Here is a 12,141-nt window from a genome sequence, read left to right as displayed (position 1 = left end):
TAAGGTATGCAGGGAGCTTTTGAACCAACGGTTTTAGAAAGAAATCCCAAAGGTGTGACAGAGGTTCCAGTAGAGACCGCATCCCGGAGACGATGGGCCTCCCTGAAGATATCTAACAAAAGGGAACGTTCCATGACATTGCGCTAGGCCAGGTGCTTCCAAGGAACTTATGGGCCATATTGCACCAGTTATGCTTCCTGACTGTCTCCTAAAGCCTTAATTTTTCCAGACATTAAATATGTGGCTGCAAATGGCCTTACAAATCTGCCACTTTCTCAGGAAGAAAAAGCCAAAGGCATAAAATAACCTCCTTGTAGAAGAAGACTTCCTAGGGTTTGGGAAAACTAGTAGGCTACGAAGTGCAAAGCGCAAAAAGTCAGGATCCGTAGTGGAAGGAGCAAGGAAACAAGTGAAGGAAGACAACTTTGTTTTGATGCACCTTGCAAACTGACTGAGGCCTTTAAATAGTAAAAAAAGCTGAAAAGAAAATTAAATAAAAAACCACTTGACAGGAAACATAATGGATTGGGAAAGTCTGGAAGAAAGCAAGGGAGGAACAGCCATTATAGAAAGGGAAAAGAAAAGAGAATGAAAAAATGAAGTGGGCTAGCAGTTGAGTCTCCTTAAAAGACAGCTTGAAAACCCACGGACAGGTAATTGCTAGATTTTAGAGTTGAAGAGAGAAGGATTAGGATTCTAGGAGAGTGAAAGGAAACAGACTCATACAAGGGACTCTCCAAGCCTACATCTTTTTATGGCATCTTCGGAGGCCCTGGAACAGCCAGACTCTGCAAAATACTGTGGTCCTTTGGCACCCACACAGCTAAAAAGCCACAGACACAACAAAGCATAACACCACAGGAACTACTTGCAACAGCAGAGAAAGGTCAGAATGTGATTAAAGTGAGCTGGGGTAGGGTTTATGGAGACTGCTGGTACTGCCACACAATGTGCTTTCTGCCGCTCGGTAGAGGTGAGGCATCAAGCCTTGCTCATAGACGGAACCTTTGAGTGGCTAAGGAGCAACTCATTGGTTCCATGTAGGACCGTTGAGTGACTCCTAAGACAGATACTTCATACAAAAATTCCAATATAATGCAGTTAAGACATATTAATATAAATACAAATAATACAAATGGTCAAATTCAAGTAATTACAGTAAGTAAATACACAGGATTTTAATAGGCTGAATAGCCCCATATATTATCAGCAACTAAATAACAGATGAAGTCAGTGTTAAAAATGGGAAAACATAAGGGTCTACTATCAGCCTAAGACAATTAAGATGAGGAACAGGAGTGGTAATAAATAAGAGAAAAAAAACAAGGAAAGTAATTCACCTTAAATCTCAAAGTTAAAAGTTAGAATGAGAGACTGACCCAACACTATAAAGACAACTGAAAGAGCTGAAAGCATGAGGAGAAACACAGAAAAAACGTTTTGAAGAATAACAAGAAAGTGACATGTCCAACAATATAGAGAAATAAGGTACTTACCAGCTTAGACTAAGGAACTTCATGAGAAGTGCACTTGTCTACAGACCAACTGCTGAGTTTGTTACATGGTATTCCAATTAAGAGCCAGATTTATAATCTGGCGGATGGGTCATTTCTGTGCCAGGATAACACAGTAAATTACACCAGCATCCTGGCAAAGGTACCATCCACTAGATTTAGAAATGACTGCCAACCAGGCGATCATTTCTTAAAGTATTGTCAGGAACCACAGTAATAGTGATTCCGGTCAATGCTTTTTGTAGTTTGCTGCAGGGCTCCTTCAGCATGATGGAGCCATATACAAAAATGTTTTCTTTATTTATTGTCAAAAACAAAATCCAAAAGTTGGATTTTCGTGTCAAAAATTTTAAAGAAAATGATTCCCTCTCCATGGGAGTCCTCTCCCATGGCGAGGTGTGCATTTAGCAGTTTTCATTGGGCAAGGAAACCTAACCTCTAATTCCGCCCACCTAAATGAGGTGGGGGTAATTAGAGGCCTGCCTCTGACAGCTCTTACTACAAAGGGCCATCAGAGGGGTTTAATTATGGTAGAAACTGAGTAGTCTCTCTCGTGATTAAACCAAAGATCCACCCACATCTAAATTTGGCAGGCAAATCATTATATTGTTGGGACGCATACTAAGCATACTCTGTCGCCATTGCGATGGAGCATGCTTACCACCAACATATAAGTCGGGCCCTAAGATATGAAAATTTCTCATGCTATGCATGGTCTCTCCAGACCTTTCACCTTTTCCTTGTTCCAATTGTTCTCTGGAGTTAGGACTCTGTGCCTTGGTATATACTATTCATCATTAGTAGATAGAACAGACAAAAGAGGTGGTGGGCTAGCGATCATCTATCGCAACTCGCTTGAGGCCAGTTTCTCACCATTATTTCATCTAGATTGTGAAACATGTAGCTTCAGTATAAAAATGAACAAATCATACACATTTCAAGGAATACTAATCTATCGTCCTCAGGGCCCAAGAGCCAGTTTTGTTTACAAACTTCAGTCCTTTATTGAATCCTGCATAATGTATGCAAGCTTCACAATTGTTGAGGATTTCAATTTTCTTCTTGAAATGTCTTCCAATGGTGATACTGGCCACCTGGTGGATATGCTCAAGTGTTTTAACTTGCACCAACTAATTGAACTACCCACTCATGTGGCAAACCATATGGTGGACGGAATCTTGACAAACAACGCAGAATTGGAAATAGAAAAAAATACTGCCACTTCCATGGTCAGATCACAAGGCAATCTTCTTTTCAGTCACAACTCCTTGCAATAGAGCAGCACTTAATAACAAAATCAGAACTATAAAATGCAGACAATGGAAAAACCTTAAAGTAGAGGCTCTGCAGGATACTCTCCCTAAATCAGCTCCTGCTCCCAGCAATCATTTTGATAATGTAGCAATTAACTACACTTGCTAGTTAGATGCGGCATGTCACAAAGTGGTACCAGAGAAAACACTGAAAAGCCACAGGAGAAATCCATCAGCCCCCTGGTTCTCACTGGTTCTAAAAGCTTCGCAGCTTAAGTGCAGACGCCAGGAGCGCAAAAGGAGGACGGATTATCTTCCAGATGAAAAAATGAAATATAAAAAAAGTACTTTTTGAATACAAAGAGCTAATCAAAGCAGAAAAGACCAAATATTTCTCGGGAAAAATCAAACTAGCCTCAAACTCTACTAGGGATCTTTTTAAAATAGTCAAACATATGTCTAAATGGAACAACAATAACATCTTGGTTTCTGATGAATACTTCTGCAATAAGTTTGCAGATTTTTTCCAATTCACGGTCAACTCTATTTTTTAAGTGTTCTTTTTAAATACACCAAGCATTGACCCGACCCCATATCAGGAAGAGGCTCTGTAACCTAGATCAGTCCCGGGGCCCTGTGAATCTCCCATTTTTGAGAAATTCTCACCTCTCACATGGGAAAAAACAATCATCCAATAAGTTCCATCAATTTTGGAGCCTCCTCAGACCCTTGTCCTCCACGGGTCATCAATCGGGCGGCATGCAAGGTGGCAGGCCCACTCAAAGAATCACTAAATGTGGCACTGAGCTCAGGGAATTACCCAAATATTTGGAAAAACATTCCCTGGACCCCAAGCTGGTGGAAATCAACCAGTTGCTTACCCCTCTTAATATGGTTTTCGAACAAGCCATTGTACGGAGACATAGTGTACAAAGACGGCAGAGCTGCATCAATCTTATTGGATCTCTCCGCCGCCATTGACATGGTTCAACACACACTTCTTATCAAATGTCTTCATTCTCTGGTCTTTAGGAATACTGCATTAACATTGTTGAGCTCATTCCTTGAAGGTAGACAACAGTGGGTCAAGGTGGGAGATGCAAAGTCTAGACCATTCTCTCTCCCCTCTGGGGTGCCTCAGGGATCTGCGTTCAGTCCCACCCTTTTCAATGTGAATGTCACTCCCTTGGCAAAGCTTATTAATAGTTTCAGCCTGGTCATATTATCCTATGCAGATGACACACAGAGAGTGGTATCCATCTCATACCAGGTGGAAAAAGGTGCTAACAAATTTGGCAGGAGCATGGCCGCAGTCGCAGGTTGGATGCAGAGAAACTGTCTCAAGCTAAACTTGGAAAAAAATGGAGGTTCTACTTTTTGAGAAATAGACCTCATTTTTCAATACATCGTTGTGGCCCTCGAAGTTGGGCTCATTATCTCAGCCAGTGGAGAAGGCAAGCAACTTGGGAGTTATCTTTGACACCAAACTACGTTTCTCTGCTCAAATAATGCGGTTCATTCCACTTGAACTACAAAAAACGGTGATGATGGCTCTCATCATCACGAAAATAAACTATTGTGATGCCCTCTATTTAGGTACCTCCAAAACTTGATAAAAAAACTGCAGTACTTACAGAAGGCTGTAGCAAGAACACTACTGAAGGTCTTCAAGTTGAAACCAATTTTCCACTTACTCTATGGCCTTCATTGATTGCCGGTGAAAAAGAGGATCTCCTTCAAGGTTCTGTATCTAATCCACAAGGCCCTTTATAGAACCAATCAGTCTTTTTTTCAAGATTCTCCTGGTACTCGTCCAGCAGGAACCTTAGATCAAGCTATGTGCACATGGTCATGGTCCCACGAATTAACAGAGCAAAATAGGGTGAAGAGCATTTGCACACTGCGGCGGGAAGCTATGGAATTCCCAACCTCTTTTACTGCGCTCACAACCCATCCTGCAGCAATTCAGGAAGGAGCTGAACACTTGGCTATTCCCACTCCACTGTGTGGCACCTTAGATCCGCCCCAGCTGATGCCCCCCGTCTTGATTCGCTTAGCGCTAAGACGCACTAGGGTATTGAACGCTTTACTACATTATTTCATTCATTCATCACTGTCACCACAGTGCATATGTTCTTCCCCTAAATTTGTAGTCTTAAAATTGGTTACTTCCATTGACCTCCACTTCCGCTCGATGTACACAAGAGACACCGACGGACAGAGCGGGGCCTCATTTTCCCGAGCGGTTGCCGGGTGAGGTGAGGTCGTCACCCACACAAAGCTGGGAAGAAGTCTTGCCTGTCTTCCTCCAGTAAACATTGCAAAGCAAGGTTCCTGGTAGATATGTGACTCCTTATAAGCACATACACTTTTGTTCCTCATATCACTTATCACTATTAGCAGCAGTAGCAACTAAATACGAAAGGTCCTGAAGAAAGCCGGGGTAGTTCCCCATCAGGCTGAAACATGTCGACCATCTTGCCTAGCGCCGTGGGGTAGTATCAATTTTCACTACCCGGCGTGTTTTTAAACTGTTGACACTTAGACTTCTTTTTGGAAACATCCCTAGTCCTAGTAGTCATTTGAACCCACACTATCACTTGAGCACTGCCCCTGAAGAACCATTATGTTGAGGAACCATTTTATCCCGGTACTATAAGACCGGTTAGGTTTTGGATGTTTATCCTGTCCCATATGATGACAAACCGCCAAATGGGTGGGCTGATGGGATTTATCCAAACCTAGTGACCTAACAGTCTTTTTTCACCTACACATAGATCCAACTGTTTCTCAGTCGCTTGTATAGAAACACACCACCCTTAGACCTGTTCTACCCTTTTGTGTGTTATACTTCCATTGCGCCTCTTTAAATGTCCTCTCAGACCATTTAGAGTATACAGAAAATGTCTGCCCCCACCCAGTTTGGAAGGTCTACCTAGTCAGACGAGATCGTATCCTGGGGTTAATATTAAATCTAATAAGGTAGATAACAATTCATTAAGCCAAGTTTCAGTCAGGATAGCTAATTCCATGACGTCATTAGCTAAAATAAGGTCTGCGATGCCTATACCATGTTTCCTTGCCGATCAGCAGTTGTGCAGTATGCATTTAGTAGATCTTTTGGATTTGGTCAACTCGCTGATTGAGTAGGAATTGATAGGTACTTGTCTGAGGTTAGCTATTTTTAAAGACCTTGTTAGAACCCAGATTCATATTTATCTAGGACTTTAAACTGATCAGTCTGTTGGCTCAGTTGAATGTGAACACATTTCTTAAGGAGCGTGGTGAGTAAGGGAATATTACAAATCGTTTGGAAGTTGTTGCAGTTGTTATAATCAGCATTTGTTTTTTTTAGAATAGGAGTAACAAGCAGATTTTAGGTTGTCTGGAATGTACCTTTGTGTTAGCGAGGCATTCACTATTGTGGCCCATAGAGGATGTATGAATCAAATCATCTCGTTGTGAAGTCTACAGAGGAAAGGGTTGTTGTAATAAGGAGAAGATTTTAAGGATGATAGAGATAGTAGGATATCATATTCTTCAAAGATCTTGAATTCCTTCCAAAAGGCATCATTTTTAGGGTTGCTGCAAGAGTTATTGGCAATAGCTAATAAATTAAATGCAGGAAGGAGTTGATCCAAGTGGATCAACAGCTCTGAACAAGTCCTTAATTCCTTTTGAGTTTTTCTAATCCTAGCTTGCAAGAATGTGGAAAAGTCTTTACAGCGCAAATGTGAGCTAGACTCTGTAGGTGCAGCAAGAGAGTGATTGCTGTTTGATAATTTCAAACATTTTCCAAGGAAGATTCCTGACACAATCTTATTGATCTCTGATTAATTTTGTTTTGGAATTCCAAAGATCTTTTTGTAGGAGCTCCTTGGAGGCATCAGTTGCTTAAAGTCGGAGGAGGACTGGTCGTGCCTCCAGATCCTTTCAGCTGCTCTCAGTCTTCTCCCCTCTCCTCATTCAGGTTGTAATCAAACCAAGGTTTATTGATGACTCCCTTTAGTCATTTAGATGCTCGTGAGTCAATAATACCAGTCATAATACTATTGTAGTGTTCTGTGAGATCATGTACATCGACCATGCCACACTTCAAGTCCCAGAAATCCCTGATAATTTGTTATAGTTTAATAAGTAGGCCTTTCCTTTTAATCACTGAATAATTTACATAGAAGATAATGTATTAATGGTCATACCAGTCACATGGGCTGATAGAATCTAAATCAATTACTTTCTCACTTGCAATTATGAGGTTGAGAACGGAACCTTTATTGTGTGCAGGGCTATTGCAGGATTGTATGAGGTTGAGATTGACTAGGAATGTCTTAAGAGAGTTTACCTGGGGGTCATTAGAATCATTCCAGTGCAGATTAAAGTCTCCTAGGAATATGCCATTGGAATGTTGAGAGGAGTGTATTGCGATTCTTTCCATAATTTGATTAGTAAATGATTGGTTCTCCCCAGGAGGTGATAGAATACGTGGAATTTGCAGAGGGGTTGTCCTATAATGGAAACATCTAAGCCTAAGTATGCACAAGAATATTAGGTTCCTTTTAGAAGGGTTTTATTTAAAATATAGATTGACGAATGCCCCAGCCCAGTCTGGAAGGTCTATCATGTCGACTGGGTCACATCCTTGGGGGTGTTTGTAAATCCAATAAGGCAGATGAGAATTTGTTAAGCCAAGTTTCTGTCAGTGTAGCTAAGTCCACTTCATTGGCTAAAATAAGCTTGGCGATGTCTACAGCACGTTCATTGCCGAGTGGCAGTAGTGAAGTATGCATTTAACGGATCTTTTGGATTTGGTCAATTCATTTGTTGAGCTGGAAATGATGGGTACATGTCTGAGATCAGCTATATTAAAAGTCCTTGTATTATGGTGACAATCGTGTTTCCTAGCTCTTCTTTGGAAAATGCTAGGAAATTGTTTCAAATATATTTCCTATAATTTTTTTCAAAATCTGGTGGAATATCATTTTTGATAATTAATGTTGAAAAATCAGTTTTGCAAAATGTATTTTAGTTTGACAGAGACAAACCCGATTTAGAACCAGTTCTGCCATTCACAGCTGGCATACTCATCTTTGGCTATACGAGGTAGTGACCCAGGCTCACAGGGCAATAACCTGCCACTGAGTCATTGAAGAGCAAATGAATGACAACTGCTGACTACTTAGCAGGGATTAGCTATCTGGGCTTCAACATGAACAGTTGGCAGAATAACGGGCAGCTTTAGAACTTCTTCTTTTGACTACAGTGCCTGGTAACAGTTCCATTCATTCTCAGGGCCCTCCCAGATAGCAAGGCACCAGTCACATTGGGGAGGGAACAACTTTTGAACCAGACAGGTGGGAAGAGAATTCATCTAAATAAGAGAGATGCTAAGGAGCTCGAGCCAGGCAAGTTTAGAGACAGCTGCAGTATGCCATATTGAAACAGGAGCTCATGGGTAAATTTCCAGTACAGCAGGAAGGAAATGCTGCAAGAGGAGGTGAGAAGTTTGTGAGAAAATAGCTAGAATTTAGTGGCAGAATCTGTTCAGTCACTGGCTGCGGCACAGAATCAATCTGATAACTTAGCCTCCAATTGTTCAGAATAATCCATGACATAGGAAGTCTCCACCTGAAGAAAAGGGTCTTGCTGGAAGAAGAGTCGTTTTGTAGGAAGAAAACTCACTTAGGGAGTTAAACAATCAAGGGCTCTCAAAGCCAGCTAGCATCAAAAGATTGGGATTGATCTGTAACTTCTAACTGGTTTGCCTCCTTTGGCAAAATAATGGGCACAAAAGGCAAACAAACTCCTGACTCCAAGTAGGCCCAGCTGGTCACAAAAGAGTGGATCCTGTAGAAGTCCTTGCTGGTGCAGAGTGAGTCTTGAATAGCTAGTGGCTGCAAGACTGGCCAGGAGGCACTTTTAAAGAACTCTGAAAAAGTTGTTACTTTTTTCCACTTTTAGAGGACAAGAACAAGGTGCTCTGGCTTGCTTAGGGAGGTTACACCAAAGGTAAGCAACGGGAACTATGTTTGTCCTACTTACAGCATTTTGCCACACATAAAATAAGTGCAGCAGGACGTTGTGGTTCAGATATCCGACCTCATGGAGGATATTTTACTTCAAAAAATCTGACCAAGTTCACAGGTTAAAACTTGGACTGGGGAGGCAGCAAATTTGTATGACCCACAGCACACCCTTAGTGGCTCCGAAATCCAGGTTTGTTCCACACAGGACGTTTGGCAAAAAAAGGAACAGCTTGAGTGAGAGCTCAATGATGATGTATCTGACTTCGAGGGACCCTCATTGACCACAGCCTCAGATATTGCCCCACTGACATTTCTTGACTTCTGCTTTCTAGATTAAGTTCAAAGGTAAACACTTTGACATAGATGACTGGCTTGGTGTATCTGACCTCAGCTCCATGGTGGTAGGCCTGAAATCATGACTAGCTCACTGTCGAATGGTGGCATTTGATTGGCACTGCTCTAAAGTCAATGTAATTGGCAGGTGAAACTAAACCCTCACCTAATCAATAGCCAGACCCACATAAGATCATAAGATCTAGTGGAAGGCAAAAGAGAATTAAAGAGAACTGCACAATAAGTTAGGAGAGAAGGAACATGGAAAATATTTGAAATTTAGAGTGATAGACATATCAACATGAGGATTGAAAGAAAACTGTGGCTCATTACAAATATTGGGGAATTGTGCAGTCACAGTGGTGTGACAACGAACGTTACATATCAAAACCAGTAGGTGAAGAGAAACACATCACATGGTAATATTGACATTTACCCGACTTCTATTAAATATGCTGCACTATGCCTTACACAGAAAAAAGTACTGCATTCAAAATATAAACAGATCGATAGTGTTGTTAAGCATTGAAGCTACATACATTGTGTGAAAACATGAGTAGAAAAAGGCCCACCATGGTCGAGCTAACATGATTTCATTTTACTAAACACAGTAAAGCCATTTCATTTGCAACTCTCTCTATTAATTTAAAAGATGCAGGATTATGTATTGCGGAATTTGCTTCCTCGTATGCCACCACAGAAAATATTACCAGAAAGTGACAAGTGCATCAAATAGTAAACTCTGAAGCAGTTAGAGTAGACTAAATAATAAATCATCAGGCAAAAAGGGTTACGACCATTGATGCACGAACATTGAATGATTATGAACAGAGACATATTTGGATTTATTGCTTTGAAACAAGCTCTCCCTGCTACCAATACTCAATATACATGCCAAGATATTACCAGGCGCAATGTTTCCTTTCACATCCTTTAATTATTTTTACAAATAGTCTTTCGCGGGGTGTGTCTCTTGAAGTAATGCCAGTATTATATGTTTAAACATCACACGGAGTACAATTCTTTATCTGCTGAATTGAGTGTTCATACATTGAAAGCCTCGTGCTGTTATTTTAAGCTGTACTGTTGTTTTTAATGATTCAGTTTCACTCTCAATACTCACATATGTGATTCACCTAATATTATCATTGACATCTGGCCCTCATGAATGTGAGCCCCTAATGTTGTGTAGTTGTGCATATTTGGAATACCTACTATCTAAAATATGTTGGCAATATCTTCAGAATTTTAATCATATGCAACTAAATGGCTTACTAGCAAATTGCTTGGAAACAGCTTTGAAAATCACTGTTCTAAATTTCCATCTGCCAGAGTGGGGATTCTTGCATCTCCTCCTTCAGGTGTAATCATTATATAACCCCCACCATTGGTCTTAAGGACCTTTGTTTTTGAACAAGGAAAAGTGAGAAGGAGCAATCATTTAAAGCATACACCATGAGCAGTGAAGTCAATTTGGGACCTGACAAGAATTACTAGAGAGAGAGCGAAATGGTGTGAGTTAACGACTTGTATTGACGCATTATTTCAGTTCAAGTTATTTAATCTGCTAAACATAATGTCAACAATTGATACATGTCCAATCAGTTCTCAGCAAACCCTGGGAGCAGGTGAACTTCTTAGTTTCTCACGTCTTTACGGTTAGGGTACAGAATCTCATCCTTGAAACGATACATTGTCCATATCTTGTGAAAGGATACATTGTCCATATCTTGCAGTTCAGACATTGCTTTCCTGCCATTTTCTCTCCTCCCGGTGAGAACCTCACTATCAGCTGTCTAATACATAACAAATGCCCATTCACTCTCTAATAGAAGGTTTCTGGAAAGTTACAACATCTGCAGTGGAAGAAGAAAAACATGCAAGGCAACAGTTTACTGTGAAAACAGGCCTTTTAACCCTAGTGTTTGAAATTTAGGAAAATATGACATCAGGGGTTAGAGTAACAGGTCAGTACATTGTGTTACGTGATTTAAGCTTACAATGCTGTATGATTAGCTACCACAACAATTGCATTTATTATATATGTGTTATTTAGCATAAAATGTTGCACTTTCCAGTTATATGTGTTTTTTTGCAAAATGAGGAGATTTACTCAAGCAATGCTCCCCTTTGATGGCTTAAAAATATATTACAATTGATCACAAATGAATTAAATAAATCTGTAAAGGTGCACCTTCCTTCCTAAGCATCTATCTTATTATTTAAGATCTGTATTTCCTTCAACAATGTATAAACCTTGTATTTTCTTCTTCCATTTCTATTTCTTTCCTCTGTTGCCTCTTCTCTTCTGTTATTTGTTTCTTTTTCATTTAGGTAACATCAAAGTTCTTTAGACAAATAAATAGGCCTTTTAATCAAATGCCAATAATCAATATAGGTCTTAATATGGCACCTAAAAATCAACTTCCAATTTTTCCAAGCCAGCTGCTTATAGTCGAAGCTCCTTTACCTAGGGTTCCTAACGCGCTAGTTGTTTCTAAGGTTTATATTCAGTTTTTAACTCAGAAATGTTCCTTTCAACTTCCTCTAACATTTATTCTTGTCAGATATGTATGAACAGCTGTGTTGAGAGTTCAATGTCTTAGACTCCATCTTTCTTTGACAGCAATAGTTTCCCTTTCTGTCGTCTGTCTAATTTTAATTTGGGATACAATCATTGTCTTTTTATATTCATCATCTTTTCACACATTCTTTAAAACATCATCTTGTTTTATTTCCTCATGAAAAATGTGAGCTCTCCTTTCCTCTAATGCCTGAATGAATTTATTCTCGAATGGCTTCTTTGAGCATGTTAAATTCAGTTCATATGCTTTAACAGAGTCTACCATTGTAGTGGATCTAAAAAATGCTGAAGCATCTGTATCTGCTTAGCTTGTGGGTGGGGACTCATTCTTTGGTGAAGAGGGACTTCAGAAAGGAACATAATAATTGATGGGGACTCACTCCGTGGTGAAGAGGGACTTTAGAAAGGAAAATCATAATTGGAAAAATATTATC

This window comes from Lissotriton helveticus, chromosome 6 (genome assembly GCF_964261635.1).
Source record: "Lissotriton helveticus chromosome 6, aLisHel1.1, whole genome shotgun sequence".
Classification (NCBI taxonomy): domain Eukaryota; kingdom Metazoa; phylum Chordata; class Amphibia; order Caudata; family Salamandridae; genus Lissotriton; species Lissotriton helveticus.
This window is presented reverse-complemented; position numbering follows the sequence as displayed.